Source organism: Anopheles gambiae, chromosome 2 (assembly GCF_943734735.2).
Source record: "Anopheles gambiae chromosome 2, idAnoGambNW_F1_1, whole genome shotgun sequence".
Taxonomy (NCBI): Eukaryota; Metazoa; Arthropoda; class Insecta; order Diptera; family Culicidae; genus Anopheles; species Anopheles gambiae.
This window is the reverse complement of record NC_064601.1, coordinates 60,626,838-60,653,916: the sequence shown is the minus strand read 5'-3', so window position 1 is coordinate 60,653,916 and position 27,079 is coordinate 60,626,838. Positions and strand designations below refer to the sequence as shown.

At 39.9% G+C, this 27,079-nt stretch overlaps 1 protein-coding gene, 2 long non-coding RNA genes and 1 pseudogene across 3 annotated transcripts in view; 1 reads left to right on the top strand and 3 right to left on the bottom strand.

Annotated features, from left to right (window-relative positions):
• The window catches only part of LOC133391662 (uncharacterized protein DDB_G0283357-like), a 39,244-nt gene extending 32,699 nt beyond the window's left edge, over positions 1 to 6,545 (bottom strand). Inside the window, exons 1-2 of the mRNA XM_061647231.1 lie at positions 6,364 to 6,545; positions 5,320 to 5,521 (exon numbers count right to left, since the gene is read on the bottom strand). The gene's annotated coding sequence lies outside the window, so the exon portion shown is untranslated. The remainder of the gene's footprint in view (positions 1 to 5,319; positions 5,522 to 6,363) is intronic.
• Positions 6,546 to 11,909: 5,364 nt separating this feature from the next.
• Positions 11,910 to 14,193, bottom strand: LOC133391120 (uncharacterized). Its single transcript, XR_009764615.1, has 2 exons — positions 12,477 to 14,193; positions 11,910 to 12,390 (listed from the first exon to the last, which is right to left on the bottom strand). It is a non-coding gene; the product is annotated as an uncharacterized LOC133391120 (long non-coding RNA).
• Positions 14,194 to 14,939: 746 nt separating this feature from the next.
• Positions 14,940 to 20,522, top strand: LOC133391116 (uncharacterized protein K02A2.6-like; annotated as a pseudogene).
• Positions 20,523 to 22,629: 2,107 nt separating this feature from the next.
• LOC133391121 (uncharacterized) lies at positions 22,630 to 24,419 on the bottom strand. The gene is made up of 2 exons (XR_009764616.1): positions 23,197 to 24,419; positions 22,630 to 23,110 (listed from the first exon to the last, which is right to left on the bottom strand). It is a non-coding gene; the product is annotated as an uncharacterized LOC133391121 (long non-coding RNA).
• Positions 24,420 to 27,079: the final 2,660 nt, after the last annotated feature.

Genomic DNA, 27,079 nt, shown 5'->3' with positions numbered 1-27,079 from the left:
TGCTCCATCTCCAGATTTTATCGCACTTGCTGTTCGCAAACAGTTTTTCGATCGGTCCCCGAAATACACGGTTAACCGTAGAGTTGGCAACCAGATTTACACACGTAAGTTGGCAACCGGCATACCCGGGTATTCCACATGCTTTGATGCAAAAAAATAACGATTTTCATAGGTAAACAATGCTTTCTATATTTTAATGCTGTAAGCAAGTAATGCCGACCATATATTCTTTTCTATTTCATTGATTCATTAAGTTTTTTCATTTTATTATAAAAATAACGGTCAAATTCAAATTTGGAATCGCTTGAATTTGACTCGAAAATAAGCACAATACGAAAAGAGGAAGAAGAGAAACGTCATTCTCCATACAAAATGTATGGAATACACGGGTATGCTGGTTGCCAACTTACGTAGGAAAGTTAAAAAAAATCAAAATAAAATACTTACAGACTGTTTAAAATTGCAGCACCAAAAAATCAGAAATTAAAATTTGGGAGGCTACGGAAAATTTCAGGTCAATAAAAGAAATGAATCAAAAGTTATTGCAGTTCGAAGTTGAAAAAAATACCCGGGTATCCGGTTGCCAACTTAAAGGTTATTGGGAACCGAAAACGGCCGCAAAAAACAACATATCCCAAATTTCCGCAGAAGTCAAATCTCGTGATTTCTACCCAAAATATCAATTTTTGTATAATGTTGCAAGTAGGGGATGATTTCAGCCTATTAATTTATTATTTAATATGATTATGACTAAATATAATTGTTTTATATCCTTTCAAATGATTTTTAACATTCGATCAAAAGGGAAATTACTTAGCATTTTACAATTGATGTGTCAGAAATCAGTACAATTTGCTTAAAGAACTGAGGTGCCGAGAATCTCGAGGACTACCTGTATTTAAATGATTTTAATAGTTCAGCGCGTTCGGCAAAGTCCGGCACGCGGGCCAAATGCGGCTCGCCGCAACATTAAATCCAGCCCGCGAAAGGATTTGACTGATTTAGAAAGATGGGAAGAAACGATTCGTACACAAATTATTGAAGATCTTTTAGTATATCATATTAAACCATCGTACTTTTTCAACTTTTAATTAAAGTACTATGGAATGACGGACCGTTCAGTATGTTCGAACTCGAAGTCAATATCAATAACTTTTGCATGAAAAAATATGCCGTTTTCGGCTGGCTGTAGAAAAAAACTAGGAAAGATAATTTCTTTACATTTACATCTGTTGAAAGGGAATTATTTCAAATTACTTGCACAAATAAGTTCAAGACTTTGCGAATTGCCTTTCGTCAGTTATTGGGAATTGTCACCATGGTGGGCGAAGACATGTATGATTTATGTTCTACCTTCGATTTTCATCAATTCCTATTAAGTTTTCGCTACAAAATTGTTAGAGTACAGTTTTTGCATCACGTTGGTGTAGAAAAAATCGATAGGACCCAGGTGACGGATGTTGGACTAGTTTGCGGACTAGGGTGTTATATCGAAATTCTGTCGAAATTCACCTGAAATGATTGCGTTGCGCTCAAAGTGCAATAAACGTTTTGTTAGTGCGGATTAAGATAAACCCATGCAAAATCGACAATTGTTGTCCACTTTTTAATGTAACCGTCATGTAATATTAATATTATTTTAACACCACAATAATACTATCGAAATGAAGGTCGCATACGAGATTTTATGATTTATATTTTTCTATACAGCGCCTACCACAACTATATGGACAGTTGTTTTTTACGATTTGCGGAAAATCCATAAGAGATAGATAAAAACAGTGAATGTATGAGTTGTGCAGAATACTATTTCACATCTTTGTATAATTTTTCAAAATTTTTTAACACATTTTTACACGACTTACGACGAAAAAACAAATTTATGGTCGTACCATAACTATAAAGACACTTCGAAAAACAGGTTTTATGTGCTAACTAACGCATTTAAAAATCATTCAAAAATATAAATAACATATTCTACAAAGGTTTTAAAGAAATACATTTTTAAACGATTTTTTAAAAATGTTTTTATAACTTATTTTAAGGTTTAAAAATTTTATAAGAGTAATTTCAAAAAAAAATTTTTTTTGAATATCAAAAAAATTCACAAAAAAAAATTTTCGTTCACAAAAAAAAAAACTAAACTTTACAAGCAGACGGCTACCGGCGACTTTATAGCGGTCTATGAAAACATCGATGGTGAAGTGGGTGGTGGGAGGAAAAAAATATCGGACTAGGATTACATTCCTTACAGGGTTTCACACTTTATCTCAAGACCGCGGGACCTCTTCCCGAATCTGTCTTAGCCAAAGCCAAGATTGCGGTATGATGCTTGAAATCGTTGATGATACCTGAAAACGTTGATGATACCTGAATTCATCGGATGCAATGCTGAATCTGCGGCACATTTCTCGAAACACACTGGTCCGCGCCGAGGACATGCGGTCGAATATTTTTTTACACGGATAACCTTTGTGTACATCAGTCTATTAGAAACACTCAATTATCCTTTTCGTTTTTTTAACCAAAAAAAGACAATTTAATAAAATGAGTGAATGCATATTTGTTTAATTAAAATATTTACAAATGTTAAGAAAGTAGTTTGAACTGTTTAAATAATCTTTTCTGGTAAAAACACGAAAAAATAATTCACTGTTTTCAGTACACTGATGTACACAAAGGTTATCCGTGTAAAAAAATATTCGACCGCATGTCCTCGGCGCGGACCAGTGTGTTTCGAGAAATGTGCCGCAGATTCAGCATTGCATCCGATGAATTCAGGTATCATCAACGTTTTCAAGCATCATACCGCAGTCTTGGCTTTGGCTAAGACAGATTCGGGAAGGGGTCCCGTGGTCTTGAGATAAAGTGTGAAACCCTGTAACTATGTATGTAACAACAGCAAATATTTAGATTCTGCTAAAAAATCGTTGTTGAGCTTTTTGTGTCGCTTTTGTTTGATCGGATCAGGTTTGAACCGTTGTTCACAAAATTGAAAAGGTTCTCATTGCGATTTCAAAATAATTTTTGAAAAACTTTTTACATACTTTGGTTTGCATTTTCAAAACAATCACTACATTCGAAAAAAATATCTTTTGATAATTACTCTTATAAAACTTTTAAAACCTTAAAATAAGTTATAAGAACAATTTTAAAAAATCGTTCAAAAATGTATTTCTTTAAAACCTTTGTAGAATATGTTATTTATATTTTTGAATGATTTTTAAATGCGTTAGTTAGCACATAAAACCTGTTTTTCGAAGTGTCTTTATAGTTATGGTACGACCATAAATTTGTTTTTTCGTCGTAAGTCGTGTAAAAATCTGTTAAAAAAATTTGAAAAAATATACAAAGATGTGAAATAGTATTCTGCACAACTCATACATTCACTGTTTTTATCTATCTCTTATGAATTTTTCGTAAATCGCGAAAAACAACTGTCCATATAGTTGTGGTAGGCGCTGTATTAAAAAAATAAATAGGTATTATCAATTTTGAACCACACTTGGATGACACAATTATAGGAAAACAGCAATAATACCAATCGCATTGCTTGATATCATTGACCAATTATTTTGTTTCTAAAATTATATAATGTAACAATTAAATCACAAGAATAGAAAAACCGCTTTCTCCTGACCCGCGGCTTTAGATCATATACTAAATTTGGCCCTTTGTCTCAAAAGTTTGCCGACCGCTGGTTTAACGGTTATGAAAAATTACACCTGTTTCCAGCTACGTTCGAATCACGTGTCGTTTGCATCGAATCGCAAACCGCCTGCTTGGAATCGCATGCCACTATGATCAAATGCGTGTATCTACGGTTGAATCGCGTGCCAATACGGTTAAATCCCGTTCCACTATGGTAGAATAGCGTTCCAGTATGGACGAATCGTGTGCCACTACAATTGGATTTCTGAAAGGTGGCTTTCAGAAATCTAATGGTAGCGGCACACGATTCGATCATAATGGCACACGATTCGACCGTAGTGGTATGCGATAGTGATGGGCGTTTCGGAGCGCACCAACGGCTCCGGAGCCGGCTTCTACCTTTTCCCGGAGCCGGCTCCGCACCAACGGCTCCGGAACCGGCTCCGCTCCGACGGCTCTGGAGCCGTGGAAGCGGAGCCGGTTCCGGAGTCAAGGGAGCGGAGCGTTTTGGGAATTGTCGTTTTTTCGAAATTGTCTGGAGCCGGTCGGAGCCGGCTCAGGCTTCGGAGCCGTTTTGCCCACCACTAGTATGCGATTCATCCGTACTGGCATGCTGCGATTCAACCGTAGATGCACGCATTCGATCGTAGTGGTATGCGATTCGAAGCAGGCGGTTTGCGATTTTATGCAAACGGCACGAGATTCAAACATAGCTGGAAACAGGTGAGAGTGAGGTTGTTCCTATAAAACGCCACACAATTAGTTTGACGGATAAAACCAGATGCGGCGTCCGACGAAACCGGAACGCAATTGAATTGTTTTTTTGGTTTCGTACGACTTCGACTGTTTTCGATTTTTTGCGGTGTTCGACGTGCTGTGTGCACTCTCGCATTGAGAAATGGATAAGAAACTGATACACTTGCAACACTTCCCTAAACAGAACATACATAACGGGAAAATTCCGTTACAATTATACCTTGTGAGACAGTACAGAACTGGAACAAGGGATCACTAAAAGAACCAAATATCACTTGCTTTAACAGAGCGCTACTATCATTTTAATTGAGGACAAAGAGAATAGCACATCAATATCGATTTGCTGCTTCCCTTCCTATAGTGCTGGGATTTGTTCTTAGCGAATGCAGTCAATGTTTCACAAGTTGTCACAAGTATATAAGCTGCCATACCGAAAGATCAGAAAAAGGTTCAATGTTTTGAACTTACTAATCGGTTTCAGAACGGTCACAAAGATCGAAAAGGATGGATCAGACGAATAGATTGGAAGTCAGAACTATCGAAATGGTCAGAACACACAAAAAAGAAACTGTTAGTACTTCGATTCAGTTGAATTTCTCAACATCGTGAACTGCCGTTGTAGTAAAATGCTATCTGTATTCCCGTGTGTCCCGTAAAAGTGATGACAGTTTTTTTAAAGAGTTAAAAGCAAACCAACTGTTTAAACAAGCTAAAATTTTACTTTGATAGGAAAATGTAATGTTATCAAAGTCAAAGTTATCAAATGTTATTAACACCGTATCATTTTCAAAACATTAAATCGCTTTCGTTTTCATCGACCAACCAAATATATAAAGCATATTTCCATCCGAAAACATTTATTTGCATATTGCATCGTTTTGTGACACCTAGTAAGAGCAAATGTTTACTCACCTTCACAGTTGTCGCCGCAAAGTAATGTCTATTACAAATGGTATGTTGATTATAGAATCCTTTCCTGGAATACTTCACTCCTTAAGAGGGATTTCATCAGGCAGATTTAATTCGCTACTGGTCTTGAGTTGCTTTTCAAGAAGTACTGAAGTGGCACAATGCCACGAAAGTATGCATCCAACAGTGACCTGATTGAATTTAACTGTTAATTTAGAGAAAGAAAAAAAAAACTTTAGACAACAATTCCATTGATATGATAGGTTCTCAATAAAGTACAACATATTCGTGAAATAGTTTTGACCGCTGAGAGATTTTGTTGATCAATTGTGATTTATTTCATTATCATTTCAATCGATCCTCTACCTGTTTCCTGCGGGCTATTCGATATCCATAAAACCCAATAAATTCATCAAATGTCCCACCAATACATATGTAATCCGTATTTTATATGTTCCATGTAATTACATTTTGACAGTGTTGGTAAACTCGATTGTCCATAAAATACATATTCTGCGTATTTTCTTTTGCATTCAACGTCGCACATTAGTGCGAAATTGTTTATATGAAATAACTGTTTAATTAAACGATTCAGATGAATTTAATTCGTTATTATTATAATACGTTACATTTTACCCATTTTTCTACTTGTCAACTTCAACTCACACATTTAAAAACGCCGACGAACCCTGAACATAAAATAATTTATCTCTCAGTGTGTGAATTAACACGAGCACAAAAGTTCGCCTCAAAGCTTTCATGGTCGTTCATTTTACTTGCTATCAACTTTTGGGACTTTCTGCCAGTTAGATGTTGATAATGGTTGAACATTTATCAATTAATACAAAGATATTCAGAGTCACAAAATATAGTGATGTAACTAGTTCACACAAAATAAACCACAAAAAATCGAAATCATTTGTAATGTACAAAAATTACATATTCGTCGAATAAAAACCACCCGCGAAAGCAGTTTGCAACATTTACAATTATAACCATTTCTCTAAACACTTTGGCACTAAGAATAAAGATTTTATGGAAACTTACTTCATCAACGAAGTAAAATATCACGAATGTCCAAATAAACAGAGATAAACAGGTAGAACAAGACTTTTCACGCTAATAATTTTCAGTTGAACACGCTTTATTCACCATTTTCTGTCGAAGAACAGATCTCACAATTTCTAAAATGGCGTTGATACAGCCATAGCCACATTCCCCATTGCGTTTGACAACTAAAACTTCCCTTCATCAAGATGTGTATAACTTAAGCCCCCGCTAAACATTGCGAGGGTTGCGAGCATTATCATCTGCTCGAATTCTTACCCCAGGACTCCAACAGCATAAAAGCCTAACTAGAGGGAAGAAAATAGTGTCATTCGATTCTGGAATCTATCCATCAAACAGGAGCTGGCATCGCGAATGAATTGGTTTAAAATTAACAGTCGTTAAAAATTAACCAGAGTCGTTAAAAATTGCTAGAATTTGGCATCGCGAAACGACTGTCAAGAGCGTATGCGATACAAATTAACAGTCGTTTAATTATACTGCTCGAATTTTTTCCCCGTGTTTGCTTATACGCGATATCGAGCAGTCGTTAACTGTTTTGACGGTCGTTTATTTTAACAGGTATGAACAACAAATGAACTCTGTTAAACCAAAATGAACTTTAAACGACTGTTAAAAAGAGTTCATTTATTCGCGATGCCGGCTAGGGTTTGACAAATAAATGCCAGTCGGAAAAACGGAATTCGGAATGCTCATTTTCGATTTGCACCCGAGTAGATTTTTTCTGCCAACGTCGATAAAGCGTATTTAATTTTCTGATGGTGATGTACAAAAACATGAAAAGAGCCCTTTCCTTTTATCGTACGCTCCGAAGTTCGTATTTAGTTCGTATGCTGAAATTTCAGACTGTCAGCTGTTTGCATTGTATAGCAGTTTTCGAGCAACTATCAAAGTGGGTATAATAAACAGATGGGCTTATCCCAAGGTGTAAGAATTTAGAAGGCTGATTTTTATCTCTTCTGCTCAAGGTGGATTTAAAAATATCAGGTGGTGGAACAAAGTGAGTGCATATATCAGGTGGGCTTAGGGCGGTGGCAACGATTTTTCGCATGCCATTTTCAAGGTGTGTTTATTAAGGAGGTGAATTGCTAGCGCGTTTTCCGGGCGCCATCATTGAGTATTGTTATGTCAAATCGCATACAATTTTCTATACCCCCCTACCCCCCTTACCGATTTTAATACCGGAGCCACCAGTATTGTTATGTCAAGTCGTGAAATGTCAATTTGCTCTGAAGCACTTCACCTCCTAATATCCATACACCTTGGCCATTTTATCGCACAGCCCAAAGTGGGTTTATTATACAGGTGGGCTTATCCCGAACAAATTGACAGCCGTACTGTAGAAAAATGAAAACGAAATGACAGGAGGGGATTCGATCATTTGTTGATGTATGCGTGTGAATTCCAATGGCTATTTTGGATGATGTGTCGTAGTGTGGGTGAAAAACTACGTATCACAATCGAATCCCCTCCTGTCATTCGTTCGTCCAATATGGCCTTCCCGCCAAACCTATAAGCCCACCTAGTCCCTATACCCACTTTGGCACAGCCTGTCAAATTTTTATAAAGGATTTGACCAAGGATAATGTATTTAGAACAAGGACCGTAAAGATATCAGGTCAAGTTATAAGCCCGTTTTGACAGCTAGGTGGAAGAAGAATCGACGAAGAAAACTGACAGTTAGTTTTCCACGTTTGGCGAACGTTTTAAGTTCTCCAAGGAAAATTTTCATTGGAAATCAAGGACTGTGTTCTAATAAACTAAAATATTCATCCAAATTGATCTCCACCAAATATTGACCATGCAAAACGTAAAAAATCCATCAATACATATACAAGCGGAAAACCATCTGTCAAAATCGAAGCCCAGGGGGGGGATCGCCAAAAGCGCTATAACTACACCTCATTATACATTCCACCTTGATTTAGAAGGTTGATTTTTATCGCTTTTGCTGGGCGACATTGTGGGGGACATCTGTCACTCTCTGCATACAAATTTCATTACCCCGCACCACCCCTCCCCGATTTTTATACCGGAGCCACCGGAAGAGAAATGTTAAGTCGAGAAATGTCATTTTGCTCTGAACAACTTCACCTTGTCATTTATAACACCTTGGATTGCGCATCGTCTATTGCTACGGTTAGCGTTTGGCATGTAGCCATTTTGAGATTCAGTTTGACAACAGCCGTCGATATTTGTTTACAGGCAGCAGCTGCATTATAACGTGTAAAATGCTGATTTATGGAGTGTGGATGCAATATACAAATTTTTAGTTCTAAACAAATGTATACAAAAAAAATTAATTTATCATATCCAAATATCAGCAAAATTCCCCTACCAGCAATGAGAATGAAAAAGTGTGTGACTTTCTGGCGAGGGGCATGTAGAAGCAGGTGGAGACGGTTGGAAATATGCGGAATTACGTTGTTTTGGTTTTTACACAGCTTGTGTGTTATGTGTAAATGTGTGCGTTCGCTTTCAGCCTGCGCGCTCAGTTTGGTTTTCTCGCAGCGGCTTGCTGCCCAAGCGAAATTTTTCGGGGATAATGAACACAAACTCATGCCATATCTTTCTATTCATTAGCCCTACTCTCTCACACGCATCGATGAACTTTTACACATCTCTTTGTTCATTTAAAGGGTTTAAACTGATAGATAACGATTCAAGTTCATGAACTAGTAGTGGTCAAATGGTAATGGTGTAATGTTTGCACCATGGTCGACATGAGTTCAATTCCATTTTTATTGTTTTCATCGATGATTTAAAGTTTTGATTTCTTTTTAAAACATGCAGCTCCAGTAACTTCAGACCCCTTTACCCATTGTTAGAAATGTGTGTTCAAAAGTTAATCTGTTATTTTTATTGTTTTATTTATTTCTTTTAATTCATTTAGTATCAGTACCCCTTCATACAACAAAACAAGCAAATACCCCGATCATGAATAATAATATGGTGGCGCAACTGGCAAAGTGATTCGAAGTAGAATTAGCGATGTGGTTGGTAGCATCAAGGATGAAGCATGAGCATGAATTGGAATATGAGGGAAGGGAATGAATCCGAATGTTCATTTCTATTTTTAGCTCTTTTTTGCATGGGTTCATCCTTCACGTGTGTTCACTATCCCCGAAAATGATCTGTATTTCGCTGGTCTTTTCGGGGATAATTCGTTAACGAATTATCCCCGAAAAGACCAGCGAAAACCAGCGTGGTCGGGAGCTTGGGAAACCTGTAGTTATTGATTAAAATAATATTTTAATAACGATTAATCGATTTATTCAAGTTGGATTAATCATAAAAACAAGTAATATAATAATTTTTATATGAAAATGACATATCTTGGACCATTATCCGTGCAAATCGATTAACCGGCAACCGTCCGGTCCCGAGCTGCCCGGATAATCGACCTTCTACTGTATTGAGTTATTATGACTTATTCAAATAAAAATGTATTTTTTACTTTTCTTAGACAAAAATCAAGCTTTAGTAATACGAAACTGTATTAGTATCGTTAGTATATTGTTGTAAAAACGAGATTTAAACGTTCACTCCTTATTTAAAGGTAGCGTCAAATGGCCCTCAATATAGTTATTTTTGAAGCAATGCGGCCCGCGAGCTGAAAAGTTTGGAGGCCCCTGGTATACGTCAAGGTGAAATGTATAATCAGGTGTAGTTATCCCTACAGGCAAAGAGAGCGAAATTTACAGGCGAGGGGCATGTAGAAACAGGGGGAAGGGGTTCGGTCGATTTTGTATTGGACATGGCGGCCAAGCAGCAGTGATTTTTTTCCGAATTGAGAGTGAGCGCGCGCAGCGCTCTGTCGCGTGCCTTCAAATTACACGGGGCGCTCTCGCGATACAAAACAGCTGAACAGCTGATACCCCCTCCCTCCCGTTTTTTCCTTTCGCGCTGCGCTGGATGCGCGGATCAGCTGTTCTTGCTCTCTCGCGTTTCTTCCGGTTTGCGCTGCGCTGTTGCCGCACTTGCGCGCTGCGCTGAACACCCCCTCCCCCTCGTTTCTTTCAATGCGCGTTGTGCGCTGTGCGCTTTCGTTCACTTTGATTTGCAGCGTAATAAAATCGCATCCATCGAAATAAAACTTAAATACATCAAACTCGTTTGATATTTTAACACTTTATTGAAACTTAAGGCACAGTTCCACACATCGCTAACCACAATCTTGCCACAAAACCACACATATTTTTTATTATAAATAATTAAAAAAAATCGTCACTTCAAGCACCCGCCTTACTGCCTGTATGTTGTGTGTGTTGAATACTGTAAAAAAAGCATTGAAATAAAGCAGCATAATTTACATATTCATGTTGAATTATGAAAGATTAACGCTGCTTTATTTCAATGCGCACAACACTTCAACACTTGAAAATACGACCGAGGCGAGACACCGACACCAGCAAGCCGCTGCGAGAAAACCAAACTGAGCGCGCTGGCTGAAAGTGAACGCACACATTCACACATGTGTGATTGTGTGAGTGTTTTATCCGGCTTTCCGTTTATCCGTGCTGTTGAGAAATGACAGTTCAATACAAAACCCGGATGACAATTTCAGCACGGAAAATCTGGTTGACATTTGATGCAAGTCGCTTTCCGTTCCGCTTTTCAGACGAAAGCGATCTCACTATGAGCAGCGTGCTGTGAGAAAAAAGGAAGGGGAAAATCAGTGCAATCATCGTCATGGTAGTCATGGCGAAAAAAAGGTATTCCCCTCTTTTACTTTTTTCCACGCTTACATCCCTAGTACACTCTGACTCTTCCTTTCTATTCAAGTTCTTCTGTTGACTTGTTGTACTGCCATAGTTGGATTTGATCCGTAGTACATCAAGTCAGAACATCTCAATTAAACATGTAAACCATTGAAGGCTTCGAAATTTGGATCGTTGTAAAGGCACTAGTAGACGCATCGAACCTTGAAGCAGAAATAGATCCACGCACAAGTGAAAATATGGACGATGATATCGAGTTGCCTTTGATGATTGCATGGTGTTCAAGAAACAACAAGGAATGATGAAGAGCAAACGATGGAGAGTGCAAGTAATGAATATTGTTTTCGTGAATTAAGGAAACTAAATTTGATTCTTTTTGAATGGAAGCTGCTGATTTAGGATCCAAGCTAGACAAAGAAAAAGGATTTGAATAAAATAATTGTAAACAGAATGTATAAATCCTCCAAGTGCAAATTATGACTAAAGCAATTTCAATATGACTAGCAGTGGAAAAGCAGTGTACGCTCTCTAAGCATGGATGAATTTGAAGATAACGGAGGATGTAAGAACACTGCAAAACAGCACATGTTATGTAGATGTGGCCAGCCGGCTCTGTCAATCAATTTACACTACAAACCATTAAAAGCACGTGATTTTATTCAGCTTTTTAGGGTTCATTGTCACGTGTAATTTTCAAGCTTATAAGGCAGGCTTTTAGGCTTTAGGCCTTTCTATGATTTATAGGAATATTTTAGAAATGTGCATGCAGGTCAACACCACAAAATACATCACGAATCAATACAATTATATTATTTTTTAAAGTAATTGATTAGATGTGTATTTCTCTCAGTTTTAATGTGTTCCATCGTATTCAGTTGTTTAAGTGTCGAACATCTGTGTCGGCCAGGGGCCCCAAAAATGGCACCTACGCCCCGCTCACAAGTAAAATTGCTACTCAATCTCTGGTTAGGACATTTGATACAATCCTTTGCTACACGCTTCAATCAAGCCTCTAATTTCGTGTGATCGCTTAGGGCCTCCACTCGTCTTAATCCGCCACTGCTAACAATCACCCACAATCCAAAAGATGGCCTTTTGTGGACGATTATTTACGTTCTAAATTCGACTCGATGCGGTATTTCTGGGTGTTAGGTAGGTTCTAGGCTCTCTAGGTATTTTCGATCCATGTAATATTCCTCTTAATTTCCAACGTTAACGGTTAATGGTCATCGCACAACTGGGTATCTTCTTCATCGTTAAACGCTGCTTCATGTTTTGTTGATGCCTGTGACGGAGAAAGAATCACCCTCTGCAATTTAAAAACGTTTTCTAACATGGACAACAGCACTCTGTTGGGTGTTTTACACTTACCAAGAGGCTGTAAATCAACTATTAGTAAGGGAAAATGTTCATCATCTTCCCATGTTTGCCCTCACGTTTTCTTCAAAGCATCGTGTGTCCGATACAACATTTCACTATATTTTAACTGATTTGGGATATTTGATATGCTGTTTCAACAAAAGAATCGAGAAATGTAGCCCACGGTCAATTATTGCACGTTTTACAAATGTAAACAATTCGTAGATGATCCAATGTTCTCCTAAAACCACAACACAATCACACGGCTCGATGTGGGGAAGAAATTTTTACTCACTCCAAAATCCGACCTCATCATGATTTCATCATGTGAGCGGCTGTTGCTTGATCATCTCATTAGAGCAATCATCGGCGATAGATTTGCTCACCATACAAACAAAATCATCTCGCCTCAGCGAGGGGAAAAAACAAGCTTGCTCAGTACGCAGGAGGAAACGATGATAGCCTCTCAGTATGAGTTGAAGCAGCTGTCATTGAGCTCGCCATAGTGAGAGCAGGCTGGATTGTCATTTGGGAAGTAACATCACCGACAAACCGACGTGACACTGGCGTTACAAAAGTGTCCCATACGAAAGTACTGACATTTACCAGTGAGGCGATCACTTCTGTCAAAGTAAGCTCTGTTCACTGCTGCTTCGATGTAAACAACTTTTCTAAATACAAATTGCGAAGGAAGTGTGAGGCACGATTTTGTGAGAATTATTGGACAAAACACCCAGGAAAATCATTTTAGAAAGTTTCCAAATCAATGCAAAAAATGTGAGAAGTACATAAAACAATACGCATTGGAATTTGCGAAGAAAAACAAAAAGGGGATTTAGCAGTTTCTTTTCTGTGTCAGTGTAGTAAGCGAATCATTATAGAGATGGCGCTAGTGTTTAACGTATTTTCATTTGAAATCAGGAGACAACTTTTGAAGCTCATTTTGTTCGAAGTGTCACGTCGGTTTGTCGGTGGTAACATTGCGTTATGAGGAGGATATTTGAAAAAGCGGTTATAAGAGCACATTGTCATAACAAAAACACTATAATGCATGGCAAATTTTAAATATTCTCTTTGGAAAAACATGAAGTTAGTAAAAACTGGGTTATTTTTATCAAAAAAAAAAAAAATAAGAAAAATTTCCAAAACATAACCAGGAATTGGTGATAAAATATATCATTTGACTCATTTTCCGTGTTATTCGCTCATCCGGGCGAGGTCAAAACCCGAGAAGCCCGGATAAACGGCGCTCCACTGTATTTCCAACCGTCTCCCCCTGCTTCTACATGCCCCTCGCCTGAAAGACGAACACTTTTACATTCTCTTTGCTAGTAGGGATAGCGCTTTTGGCGATCCCCCCCCCCCCCCCTGGGCTCCGATTTTGACAGATGGGTTTCCGCTTGTATATGTATTGATGGATTGTTTACGTTTTGCATGGTCAATATTTGGTGGAGATCAATTTGGGTGAATATTTTAGTTTTTAGAACACAGTCCGTGGTATAAAATGGAAATTTTCCTTCAAGAACTTGAAGCGTTCGTCAAAAGCGGAAAACTAACTGTCAGTTTTCTTCGTCGCCCGGATGACAATCCAGCCTGCTCTCACTATGGCGAGCTCAATGACAGCAGCTTCAATCCATACTGAGAGGCTATGATCCCAAATAACCAAATCGTTCTTAACCCACTGTAAAACCACCTCAAACCCACGTGGGTTTGTGGTGGTCGATTCAGTCGTTAACCCACCAAATTTTAGAACAATCGGAGCTGCCAGTTCCGATCCGATGTATTTATCCTGCCCACCCTTAACCCACCTTTTCCAAAAATGCTTTGAGGAAAAGTTTGGTCAAGGGTTGGCTAAGGTCAATATGCTGAACAGGATTTTAACTCTTCGATTGATTACATTCATTCACTTGCATCACTGCACTTAAACTTCCGCAATATTATTAGTCTATAAACTATGCACTGACCAGCGAAATGGAAGAGTTCGATCGCAAGTAAACAAACACACATATACACATATTACACATGAATGTTTTACAACAAACCAACTTAAACACACACGTTTAATTACTTCCTTTGCACAATTAAATAACATTTTATTACAGGTGAAACATGTTGAGCAAATAAATTGCCCGTGCATAATAACTGACTTTAACAACATTGAAGTGGCTGCTTCTGTAGCCGTGTGGCTTAACCCACCAAACTGATAGTTTTTTAGCTTTGTTTGATGGAACTGGATTTTTAGTACAAGAAATTGGTGGCGTTTTCGGTATCTTGGTTATATGGGATCGTTTCCTCCTGCGTACTGAGCAAGCTTGTTTTTTCCCCTCGCTGAGGCGAGATGATTTTGTTTGTATGGTGAGCAAATCTATCGCCGATGATTGCTCTAATGAGATGATCAATCAACAGCCGCTCACATGATGAAATTATTGTTGGAGACGCTAACCCGTCGGCATAAACGCGTTGCGTTGTTTGACGTTTGCTGCTTGGGTCGGAACCGAAGCCATGAAAGTGCGCGCTCTTTGTAGGCGATCTCCACGGTGTACGGACGTGTGTGTGAACCAGAATAATTTGTAACCCTTTTGAACTATCTGAATTACCGAAATACAAGAACTTTTACTTCGTAAATACAACAACTGGCGACGAGAATACCACGATGTCGAAACCACCTGCAAAAGAAAGCTCAGAACAATGGATAATTGAAATGTTCAACCAGCAAAAGCAAATGCTTGATCAGCAGCAGCAGCTCTTGAACAGTGTATTGTCGGTGATGAAAACAAAAAATGATGATGGATCGGAGAAAGCGATCGATGCCATTGCGGGGCAAATAAAAGAATTTCACCACACGGAGGATACAAACTTCGAGGCTTGGTATAGCAGATACGAAGGTTTGTTTCTTGACGATGCGAAGCGGTTGGATGACGGAGCAAAATTGCGTCTTCTTCTTCGTAAGATTGGCGTTACGGAGCACGAACGCTATATAAGTTCCATCATGCCGAAACAACCGAAAGACTTCGATTTCAAAAACACCGTGGAGAAACTGAAGAAACTGTTTGGAGACCGTGAGTCCATCGTGTGCAAACGGTTTAAATGCTTGCAGCTAGTGAAAGAGCCTCACGAAGAGTACGGAGCGTATGCGTGCCGCGTAAATAAAAAGGTTGTTGAGGCGAAGTTGGCGGGGATAGCAGAGGAGGAAATAAAATGTCTGTTGTTTGTCTGTGGTCTAAAACGGGATGCGGATGCTGATGTACGAGTTCGGCTGCTCTCAAAGATGGAGGACAACAGTGAAATCACGTTAGATCAGCTAACCGGTGAAGCTCAACGCCTGCTTAACCTGCGCCAAGATAGCAACCTTATCTCAAACACTGCGCATGAGGTAAACGCAGTGAGAAAGAATGAGACGAAACAACAAAACATCAAAGGAGGTGGCAAGGAAGCGAAAGCAGTAAGTTGCTGGTTGTGCGGAGGGCAACACTTTGCACGAGAATGTTCTTTTACGTCACACAAATGCGAGGACTGCAACGAGATAGGTCACAAGGAAGGATTTTGTGAAACGGCGTACCGTAATCGTTCTCGCTATCGCAATAACAAAGCGAAGGTAAGGGTGGTGACAGTGAACAAAATCCAGGCTGGCCGAAAGTATGTCACTGCTGCGCTAAACGGACGCGAGCTGAAACTGCAGTTGGATACCGGTGCAGATATCACCATTATATCGCAGGGAAAATGGCGTCAGATAGGAGGTCCCAAATTGAGTCCAGCATCCGTTTCAGCGAGGACAGCTAGTGGAACACCGCTTAAGCTACTAGGTGAGTTTTGTTGCAAAATGACGATTAACAAACAACAGAAAGAAGCGTTAGTTCGTGTTGTAGAAGAGGAACTGTTACTTTTCGGAGCAGACAGTATGGATGTTTTCGGGCTTTGGAAACAGCCACTTGATGCCTTTTGCAACATCGTTGGGTGTGTTAAAGATGCCGCAGCAGCTGTGATTCAGCAATTTCCATCGTTGTTCTCGAACGAACTTGGTCGTTGTGATAAGATGAAAATTAGTCTACAGTTGAAGGATGACGTGAATCCTGTATTTCGCCCGAAACGTCCAGTAGCGTATGCTATGCAGTCGATGGTTGAAGATGAATTGACCAGGTTAGAGCGTAATGGCATAATAACACCCACTGATTCTTCGGAGTGGGCAGCTCCGATTGTGGTAGTACGGAAGGCGAACGGAACAGTCCGAATATGTGGCGACTATTCGACAGGTCTGAATGACGCGCTTCAGCCGCATCAGTACCCGTTGCCTATACCACAAGACATATTTACAGCCATTGGAAAATCAGCTGTTTTTAGTCAGATTGACTTAGCAGAAGCTTTTCTCCAAGTGGAGGTATGTGAAAGGAGCCGTGAGTTGTTGACGATAAACACTCACAAGGGGCTTTACCGTTTCAATAGATTGCCACCGGGAGTAAAGACAGCACCTGGTGCATTTCAGCAAATCGTTGACTCAATGTTGAGCGGATTAGAAGGTGTCGCGGGTTATATGGATGACATCATTGTAGGCGGTGCTGATGAGGAAAGTCATTTGAAAAACTTACGCGCAGTTTTGATTCGTATCGATGAGTTTGGTTTCAAGCTACGGGCAGAAAAATGTTCCTTTTTGAAGCCCCAAATCCGATACCTTGGACATTTGCTAGACCGGCAGGGTATACGACCAGACCCAGCAAAGATTGAAGCGATTTTGAAGATGCCAGCGCCAACGCAGCTCAGCGAAGTTCGTTCGTATTGGGAGCGATAAATTACTACGGTAAATTTGTGTTTCAAATGAGAGATTGCGTTACCCCTTAGACCTTCTTTTGAAAAAGGGCGGAGAATTCCAGTGGACAGCTGAATGCGAAAAAAGTTTTCGCCGCTTTAAGGAGATTTTAAGTTCAGACCTTCTCCTGACCCATTATGATCCTTCCAAGGAAATTATTGTGTCAGCGGATGCTTCATCAGTAGGTCTTGGAGCTACGATCAGTCATCGGTTTCCAGATGGTAGCATAAAGGTTGTTCAGCATGCTGCTCGTGCTCTAACGACGGTGGAAATGAACTACAGCCAGCCGGATCGCGAGGGTCTTGCAATCGTGTTTGCAGTAACAAAGTTCCACCGCGTGTTGTTCGGACGCCGCTTCATCCTCCAAACCGACCACCAGCCGCTCCTTAGAATCTTTGGCTCACGTAAAGGAATTCCCTTGTATACTGCAAATAGACTGCAGCGCTGGGCATTAGCACTACTTCTTTGCGATTTCGCAATCGAATATGTTGCGACAGACAATTTCGGAAATGCCGACATACTGTCCAGGTTAATGGACCGACACGAGAAACCGGAGGAGGACTACGTCATTGCTAGTATCCAGCTAGAGGATGATATTAATCATCTAGTAACCAGTGCTACTCAAGCCCTACCGTTGAACTTTAAAGATTTGGAGCGTGGTACACAAGCAGATCCTTTGTTAAGGAAGGTGTTCCAGTTCGTCCAAAATGGTTGGCCAAAGGGTGAAGAGAAGACTGAAGACCTAAAGCAATTCTTCGCACGACGAGAGGCCTTATCTACGGTTGGAAAATGCGTCTTATTCGGAGAACGGGTAGTAGTTCCCGCGAATCTTCGGAATCGAGTGTTAAAACTGCTACACAAGGGTCATCCTGGAGTATGCCGCATGAAGGCGCTTGCAAGAGGGTATGTGTATTGGCCGAAATTGGACAGCGAAATCGAGAATGCAGTGAAGACGTGTCAGTCGTGTGCAAGTGCGGCGAAATCTCCAGAGCATTGCACACCAGTAGATTGGCCAAAAACTACAGGCCCCTGGCAGCGTATTCACGTTGACTACGCTGGACCTATGGAGGGAGAGTATTATTTTCTGGTTGTAGATTCCTACTCGAAATGGCCGGAAATAATACCAACGCGTCAAACCACAGCACAAGCGACAGTTCAAATGTTACGGGGATTGTGTGCACGGTTTGGTATACCAGAAACTGTCGTAAGCGATAATGGAACACAGTTTACAAGTTCGGAGTTCCGTGACTTTTGTATGGAGAATGGTATTCATCACGTGCGGACTGCGCCATACCACCCGCAGTCAAACGGCCAAGCCGAAAGGTTTGTTGACACGTTTAAGAGAGCGGTCAAGAAGATTCGGGAGGGTAGAGGTGAGATGCACGAGGCTTTGGATGAATTTCTTTTCACCTACAGGAACACGCCGAATAGAATCTTGGATCAAAAATCGCCGGGGGAGATGATGTTAAATCGCAAGGTTCGAACGTCTCTGGAGATGTTGCGTCCATCATTTCGCGATATTCGACCAGCGGATCCAGTGGTGGCCGACGAAGCTACTAGGAGGAGTTTCTCCATAAACGACCGTGTCTACGCAAAGCGATACCATCGAAACGGCTGGGAATGGGTATCTGGAGTAGTCGACAAGCGCGTGGGTAACGTAATGTACATGGTCAAAATCGATGGCAGGACCTTGCGCTATCATGTGAACCAGCTTCGGATGCGTAATGCAGAGACCAACGAAGGGCGAACTCAGCAACCAATGCCACTGAATGTGTTATTAGATGCCTGGGATATGTCTGGAACAACGGTGTCAGCATCCTCATCTGAAACATCGGCAGCGACTACAACAAATCTTGCGGAACGTGAGATGACACCTGCGGATGGTACAGAAGCAAGCCTACGCCGCTCGACGAGGGTGAGGAAGCAGCCTGCTTGGTTGGAGGGGTATCATCGCAGTTAAAGCGGGGGAATGTTGGAGACGCTAACCCGTCGGCATAAACGCGTTGCGTTGTTTGACGTTTGCTGCTTGGGTCGGAACCGAAGCCAGGAAAGTGCGCGCTCTTTGTAGGCGATCTCCACGGTGTACGGACGTGTGTGTGAATCAGAATAATTTGTAACCCTTTTGAACTATCTGAATTACCGAAATACAAGAACTTTTACTTCGTAAATACAACAATTATGATGAGGTCGGATTTTGGAGTGAGTAAAAATTTCTTCCCCACATCGAGCCGCCATTGTGTTGTGGTTTTAGGAGAACATTGGATCATCTACGAATTATTTACATTTGTAAAACGTGCAATAATTGACCGTGGGCTACATTTCTCGATTCTTTTGTTGAAACAGCATATCAAATATCCCAAATCAGTTAAAATATAGTGAAATGTTGTATCGGACACACGATGCTTTGAAGAAAACGTGAGGGCAAACATGGGAAGATGATGAACATTTTCCCTTACTAATAGTTGATTTACAGCCTCTTGGTAAGTGTAAAACACCCAACAGAGTGCTGTTGTCCATGTTAGAAAACGTTTTTAAATTGCAGAAGGTGATTCTTTCTCCGTCACAGGCATCAACAAAACATGAAGCAGCGTTTAACGATGAAGAAGATACCCAGTTGTGCGATAACCATTAACGTTGAAAATCAAGAAGAATACATGAATTGAAAACACTTAAAGAGAATACGCATCGAGTCGAATTTAAAACGGAAAATAATGGTCTACAAAAAGCGAAAATAATGGCAAAGGAAACGAGTGTGGCTGGGCCGCAATACCATCCAATATTTCATGAAAGGCCATGTTTTGGATTGCCATGATTGTTAGCAGTGGCGGATTAAGACGAATGGAGGCCCTAAGCGGTCACACAAAAGTAGTGGCTTGGTTGAAGCGTCTAGCAGGGGATTTTATCAAATATCCCAACTAGAGAAGGATTGAGTAGCAATTATGCTTGTGAGCGGATGGTAGGTGCCATTTTTGGGGCCCCTGGCCGACCCAGATGTTCGACGCTTAAACAACTAAATACACATTAAAACTGAAGGAAATACACATCTAATCTATTACTTTAAAAAATAATATAATTGTATTGATTCGTGATGTATTTTGTGGTGTTGACCTGCATGCACATTTCTAAAATATTCCTATAAATCATAGAAAGGCCTAAAGCCTAAAAGCCTGCCTTATAAGCTTGAAAATTACACGTGACAATGAACCCTAAAAAGCTGAATAAAATCACGTGCTTTTAATGGTTTGTAGTGTAAATTGATTGACAGAGCCGGCTGGCCACATCTACATAACATGTGCTGTTTTGCAGTGTTCTTACATCCTCCGTTATCTTCAAATTCATCCATGCTTAGAGAGCGTACACTGCTTTTCCACTGCTAGTCATATTGAAATTGCTTTAGTCATAATTTGCACTTGGAGGATTTATACATTCTGTTTACAATTCTTTTATTCAAATCCTTTTTCTTTGTCTAGCTTGGATCCTAAATCAGCAGCTTCCATTCAAAAAGAATCAAATTTAGTTTCCACAATTCACGAAAACAAAATTCATTACTTGCACTCTCCATCGTTTGCTCTTCATCATTCCTTGTTGTTTCTTGAACACCATGCAATCATCAAAGGCAACTCGATATCATCGTCCATATTTTCACTTGTGCGTGGATCTATTTCTGCTTCAAGGTTCGATGCGTCTACTAGTGCCTTTTCAACGACCCAAATTTCGAAGCCTTCAATGGTTTACATGTTTAATAGAGCTGTTCTGACTTGATGTACTGCGGATCAAATCCAACCACGGCAGTACAACAAGTCAACAGATGAACTGAATAGAAAGGAAGAGTCAGAGTGTACTAGGGATGTAAGCGTGGAAAAAAGTAAAAGAGGGGAATACCTTTTTTTCGCCATGACTACCATGACGATGATTGCACTGATTTTCCCCTTCCTTTTTTCTCACAGCACGCTGCTCATAGTGAGATCGCTTTCGTCTGAAAAGCGGAACGGAAAGCGACTTGCATCATATGTCAACCCGATTTTCCGTGCTGAAATTGTCGTCCGGGCGATTCTTCTTCCACCTAGCTGTCAAAACGGGCTTATAACTTGACCTGATATCTTTACGGTCTTTGGTATACGTAGTTTTTCACCCACACTACGACACAAAGTGGGTTTATTATACAGGTGGGCTTATCCCGAACAAATTGACAGCCGTACTGTAGAAAAATTAAAACGAAATGACAGGAGGAGATTCGATCATTTGTTGATGTATGCGTGTGAATTCCAATGGCTATTTTGGTTGATGTGTCGTAGTGTGGGTGAAAAACTACGTATCACAATCGAATCCCCTCCTGTCATTCGTTCGTCCAATACCCAAGCGAGTGAAAAAGTCACTTTTCGGCTGTGCCCGGATGACAATTTCAGCACGGAAAATCTGGTTGACATTTGATGCAAGTCGCTTTCCGTTCCGCTTTTCAGACGAAAGCGATCTCACTATGAGCAGCGTGCTGTGAGAAAAAAGGAAGGGGAAAATCAGTGCAATCATCGTCATGGTAGTCATGGCGAAAAAAAGGTATTCCCCTCTTTTACTTTTTTCCACGCTTACATCCCTAGTACACTCTGACTCTTCCTTTCTATTCAAGTTCTTCTGTTGACTTGTTGTACTGCCATAGTTGGATTTGATCCGTAGTACATCAAGTCAGAACATCTCAATTAAACATGTAAACCATTGAAGGCTTCGAAATTTGGATCGTTGTAAAGGCACTAGTAGACGCATCGAACCTTGAAGCAGAAATAGATCCACGCACAAGTGAAAATATGGACGATGATATCGAGTTGCCTTTGATGATTGCATGGTGTTCAAGAAACAACAAGGAATGATGAAGAGCAAACGATGGAGAGTGCAAGTAATGAATATTGTTTTCGTGAATTAAGGAAACTAAATTTGATTCTTTTTGAATGGAAGCTGCTGATTTAGGATCCAAGCTAGACAAAGAAAAAGGATTTGAATAAAATAATTGTAAACAGAATGTATAAATCCTCCAAGTGCAAATTATGACTAAAGCAATTTCAATATGACTAGCAGTGGAAAAGCAGTGTACGCTCTCTAAGCATGGATGAATTTGAAGATAACGGAGGATGTAAGAACACTGCAAAACAGCACATGTTATGTAGATGTGGCCAGCCGGCTCTGTCAATCAATTTACACTACAAACCATTAAAAGCACGTGATTTTATTCAGCTTTTTAGGGTTCATTGTCACGTGTAATTTTCAAGCTTATAAGGCAGGCTTTTAGGCTTTAGGCCTTTCTATGATTTATAGGAATATTTTAGAAATGTGCATGCAGGTCAACACCACAAAATACATCACGAATCAATACAATTATATTATTTTTTAAAGTAATTGATTAGATGTGTATTTCTCTCAGTTTTAATGTGTTCCATCGTATTCAGTTGTTTAAGTGTCGAACATCTGTGTCGGCCAGGGGCCCCAAAAATGGCACCTACGCCCCGCTCACAAGTAAAATTGCTACTCAATCTCTGGTTAGGACATTTGATACAATCCTTTGCTACACGCTTCAATCAAGCCTCTAATTTCGTGTGATCGCTTAGGGCCTCCACTCGTCTTAATCCGCCACTGCTAACAATCACCCACAATCCAAAAGATGGCCTTTTGTGGACGATTATTTACGTTCTAAATTCGACTCGATGCGGTATTTCTGGGTGTTAGGTAGGTTCTAGGCTCTCTAGGTATTTTCGATCCATGTAATATTCCTCTTAATTTCCAACGTTAACGGTTAATGGTCATCGCACAACTGGGTATCTTCTTCATCGTTAAACGCTGCTTCATGTTTTGTTGATGCCTGTGACGGAGAAAGAATCACCCTCTGCAATTTAAAAACGTTTTCTAACATGGACAACAGCACTCTGTTGGGTGTTTTACACTTACCAAGAGGCTGTAAATCAACTATTAGTAAGGGAAAATGTTCATCATCTTCCCATGTTTGCCCTCACGTTTTCTTCAAAGCATCGTGTGTCCGATACAACATTTCACTATATTTTAACTGATTTGGGATATTTGATATGCTGTTTCAACAAAAGAATCGAGAAATGTAGCCCACGGTCAATTATTGCACGTTTTACAAATGTAAACAATTCGTAGATGATCCAATGTTCTCCTAAAACCACAACACAATCACACGGCTCGATGTGGGGAAGAAATTTTTACTCACTCCAAAATCCGACCTCATCATGATTTCATCATGTGAGCGGCTGTTGCTTGATCATCTCATTAGAGCAATCATCGGCGATAGATTTGCTCACCATACAAACAAAATCATCTCGCCTCAGCGAGGGGAAAAAACAAGCTTGCTCAGTACGCAGGAGGAAACGATGATAGCCTCTCAGTATGAGTTGAAGCAGCTGTCATTGAGCTCGCCATAGTGAGAGCAGGCTGGATTGTCATTTGGGTGTTTTCGATTGATATTTCGTGCACGATTTGACAAACGAAATAGTGTACGAAATTCAGACTTTTTTCGGCACATACCCAAACGAGTGAAAATGTCACTTTTCGGCTGTTTTTTCGATTGATATTTCGTGCACGATTTGACAAACGAAACAGTGTACGAGATTCAGATTTTTTTCGGCACATACCCAAGCGAGTGAAAAAGTCACTTTTCGGCTGTGTTTTCGATTGATATTTCGTGCACGATTTGACAAACGAAATAGTGTACGAAATTCAGACTTTTTTCGGCACATACCCAAACGAGTGAAAATGTCACTTTTCGGCTGTTTTTTCGATTGATATTTCGTGCACGATTTGACAAACGAAACAGTGTACGAGATTCAGATTTTTTTCGGCACATAACCACAACAGCGTGCAATGGCATATTTGCTATCTTCATTGCACGTCTAGCGTTACACATTTTGAGGTTAAATAGTTTTTAAATTGTTGGTATTTATATGAATGATACGATACGAAAGAACACAACTGATGCAAGCTAAACGTAATACACAAAAAGAAATACACACAACCTGCTTCAACGCTTGGCTTGGAGAGCGAAATGTTACGAATGGAAGAACCACACATACAATCATATATTGCTTGTCAAATTATGAGAGTGTATGAGTTATCGTCCGAAAATTTCCGCTTGGGTATGGCCTTCCCGCCAAACCTATCCCAAGCGGAAATTTTCGGACGATAACTCATACACTCTCATAATTTGACAAGCAATATATGATTGTATGTGTGGTTCTTCCATTCGTAACATTTCGCTCTCCAAGCCAAGCGTTGAAGCAGGTTATGTGTATTTCTTTTTGTGTATTACGTTTAGCTTGCATCAGTTGTGTTCTTTCGTATCGTATCATTCATATAAATACCAACAATTTAAAAACTATTTAACCTCAAAATGTGTAACGCTAGACGTGCAATGAAGATAGCAAATATGCCATTGTACGCTGTTGTGGTTATGTGCCGAAAAAAGTCTGAATCTCGTACACTGTTTCGTTTGTCAAATCGTGCACGAAATATCAATCGAAAAAACAGCCAAAAAGTGACATTTTCACTCGTTTGGGTCCTTGATCTAGAGCTCTTTTAGTTGATGCCAGGTCGGGGTACATCCGGACGGCATCCAGATTGCGTCACGTCAGGAGCGATGACAGTCATCACCGCTCATACATAGGGTGTTCCATATACAACAGAATGTTTAATCGAAAAAATGGGGTAGATAAATTATATGAACAAATTTAATAAATGTAAACAAAGTTTGAATCCTGGGGACCTTACGTCAAGTGACGAATTGTCAAAATGCACTAGAGTCCACCACCTGATATTTTTAAATCCACCTTGAAGCCCATCTAGTCCCTATACCCACTTTGCTACGACACATCAACTAAAACAGCCATTGGAATTCACACGCATACATCAACAAATGATCGAATTCCCTCCCGTCATTTCGTTTTCATTTTTCTACAGCACGGCTGTCAAATTGCTCGGGATAAGCCCACCTGTATAATGAACTTTGGTTAAGCCCTCCCCAAGCGAAATTTTTCGGGGATGATGAACATAAACTCATGCCATCTCTTTCAATTCATCAGCTCTACTCTCTCACACGCATCGATGAACTTTTACACATCTCTTTGTTCATTGTGCTATATTTGAAGGGTTTAAAACTGAAAGATAACGATTCATGTTCATGAACTAGTAAAGGTCAAATGGTAATGGTCTAATGTTTGCACCATGGTCGACATGAGTTCAATTCCATTTTTATTGTTTTCATTGATGATTTAAAGTTTTGATTTCTTTTTAAAACATGCAGCTCCAGTAACTTCAGACCCCTTTACTCATTGTTAGAAATGCGTGTTTAATAGTCAATGTGTTATTTTTATTGTCTTATTTATTTCTTTTAATTCATTTAGTATCAGTACCCCTTCATACAACAAAACAAGCAAATAGCACGATCATGAATAATAATATGGTGGCGCAACTAGCAAAGTGATTCGAAGTAGAATTAGCGATGTGGTTGGTAGCATCAAGGATGAAGCATGAGCATGAATTGGAATATGGGGGAAGGGAGTGAATTCAAATGTTAATTTCTATTTTTAGCTCTTTTTTGCATGGGTTCATCCTTCACGTGTGTTCACTATCCTCGAAAATGATCTGTATTTCGCTGGTCTTTTCGGGGATAATTCGTTAACGAATTATCCCCGAAAAGACCAGCGAAAACCAGCGTGGTCGGGAGCTTGGGTATGTCATAAAATATTTTAAATATACAAGCGGTCCCCGAGATACACGGTTAATGGGGACGGGACGAACACGCGCTACGTCCGTCCGGGTCGGCGGATAAAAGATGAAGAGGCCGATCCCGAGCCCTTCATTCGCGAACTTAGCCGAGCAGCGCCGAGCTTAGCCGAACGCGTACGTCAAGCCCTTCCCAAGTAGCAACCGAAGCTTTTTTCTCCCAGTTTCAACCCCCTCATGTCCACAAACTGCCTTCGCTTACTATTCCTATCCCGTTTCTACATTCCACAACGTTTGTTGCGTTCTCGCTCATCAGGGTGTTAGTCAATTCTCTCTTGCCACACGAAGAGAATTCTCCTGCACACTTCGTGTGTTGGATTCTACCCATCCCTGTTGAACACACGTCATTTTCCAACACACGTCGAATCAATAGTGATTCCCATCCCTAAGATTAATGGTACAATCATTGCAGAAGAGTTCAGACCGATAAATATGCTAAACACCCTAGAAAAAATTTTAGAACTCGTGGTGAAGGAGCAATTGGTTCAATACTTAAAGGAAAATAAATTATTAGTTCCAGAACAATCAGGATATAGAGAATCTCATTCCTGTGAAACAGCTCTGAACCTTGTACTTGAGAAGTGGAAAACCAATTTAAACAAAAAACATATAACATTAGCTGTCTTTTTAGATTTGAAAAGAGCCTTTGAAACAATATCGAGACCTTTGTTAATCAATGCCTTAAAAAACTTCGGTATTGTGGGACAAGAACTTGATTGGTTTAAAAATTATTTAGAAGGGAGAACTCAGAGAACTCGTTTTAAAACCACAACATCGGAATCTCTTGAAAACTCATTGGGAGTCCCCCAAGGAAGTGTGCTTGGTCCTATTTTGTTTATTATGTATATAAATGACATGAAAAATGTATTAAAATTTTGTGATATTAATCTCTTTGCTGACGACACGGTGGTCTTTCTCTCTTGTAGCTCTGTAAAAGAAGCAACAACGAAGCTGAATGAGGATCTGGCCTCGCTAGATCAATGGTTGAAGTACAAAAAATTGAAATTAAATGCAAAAAAAACTAAAATGTTAG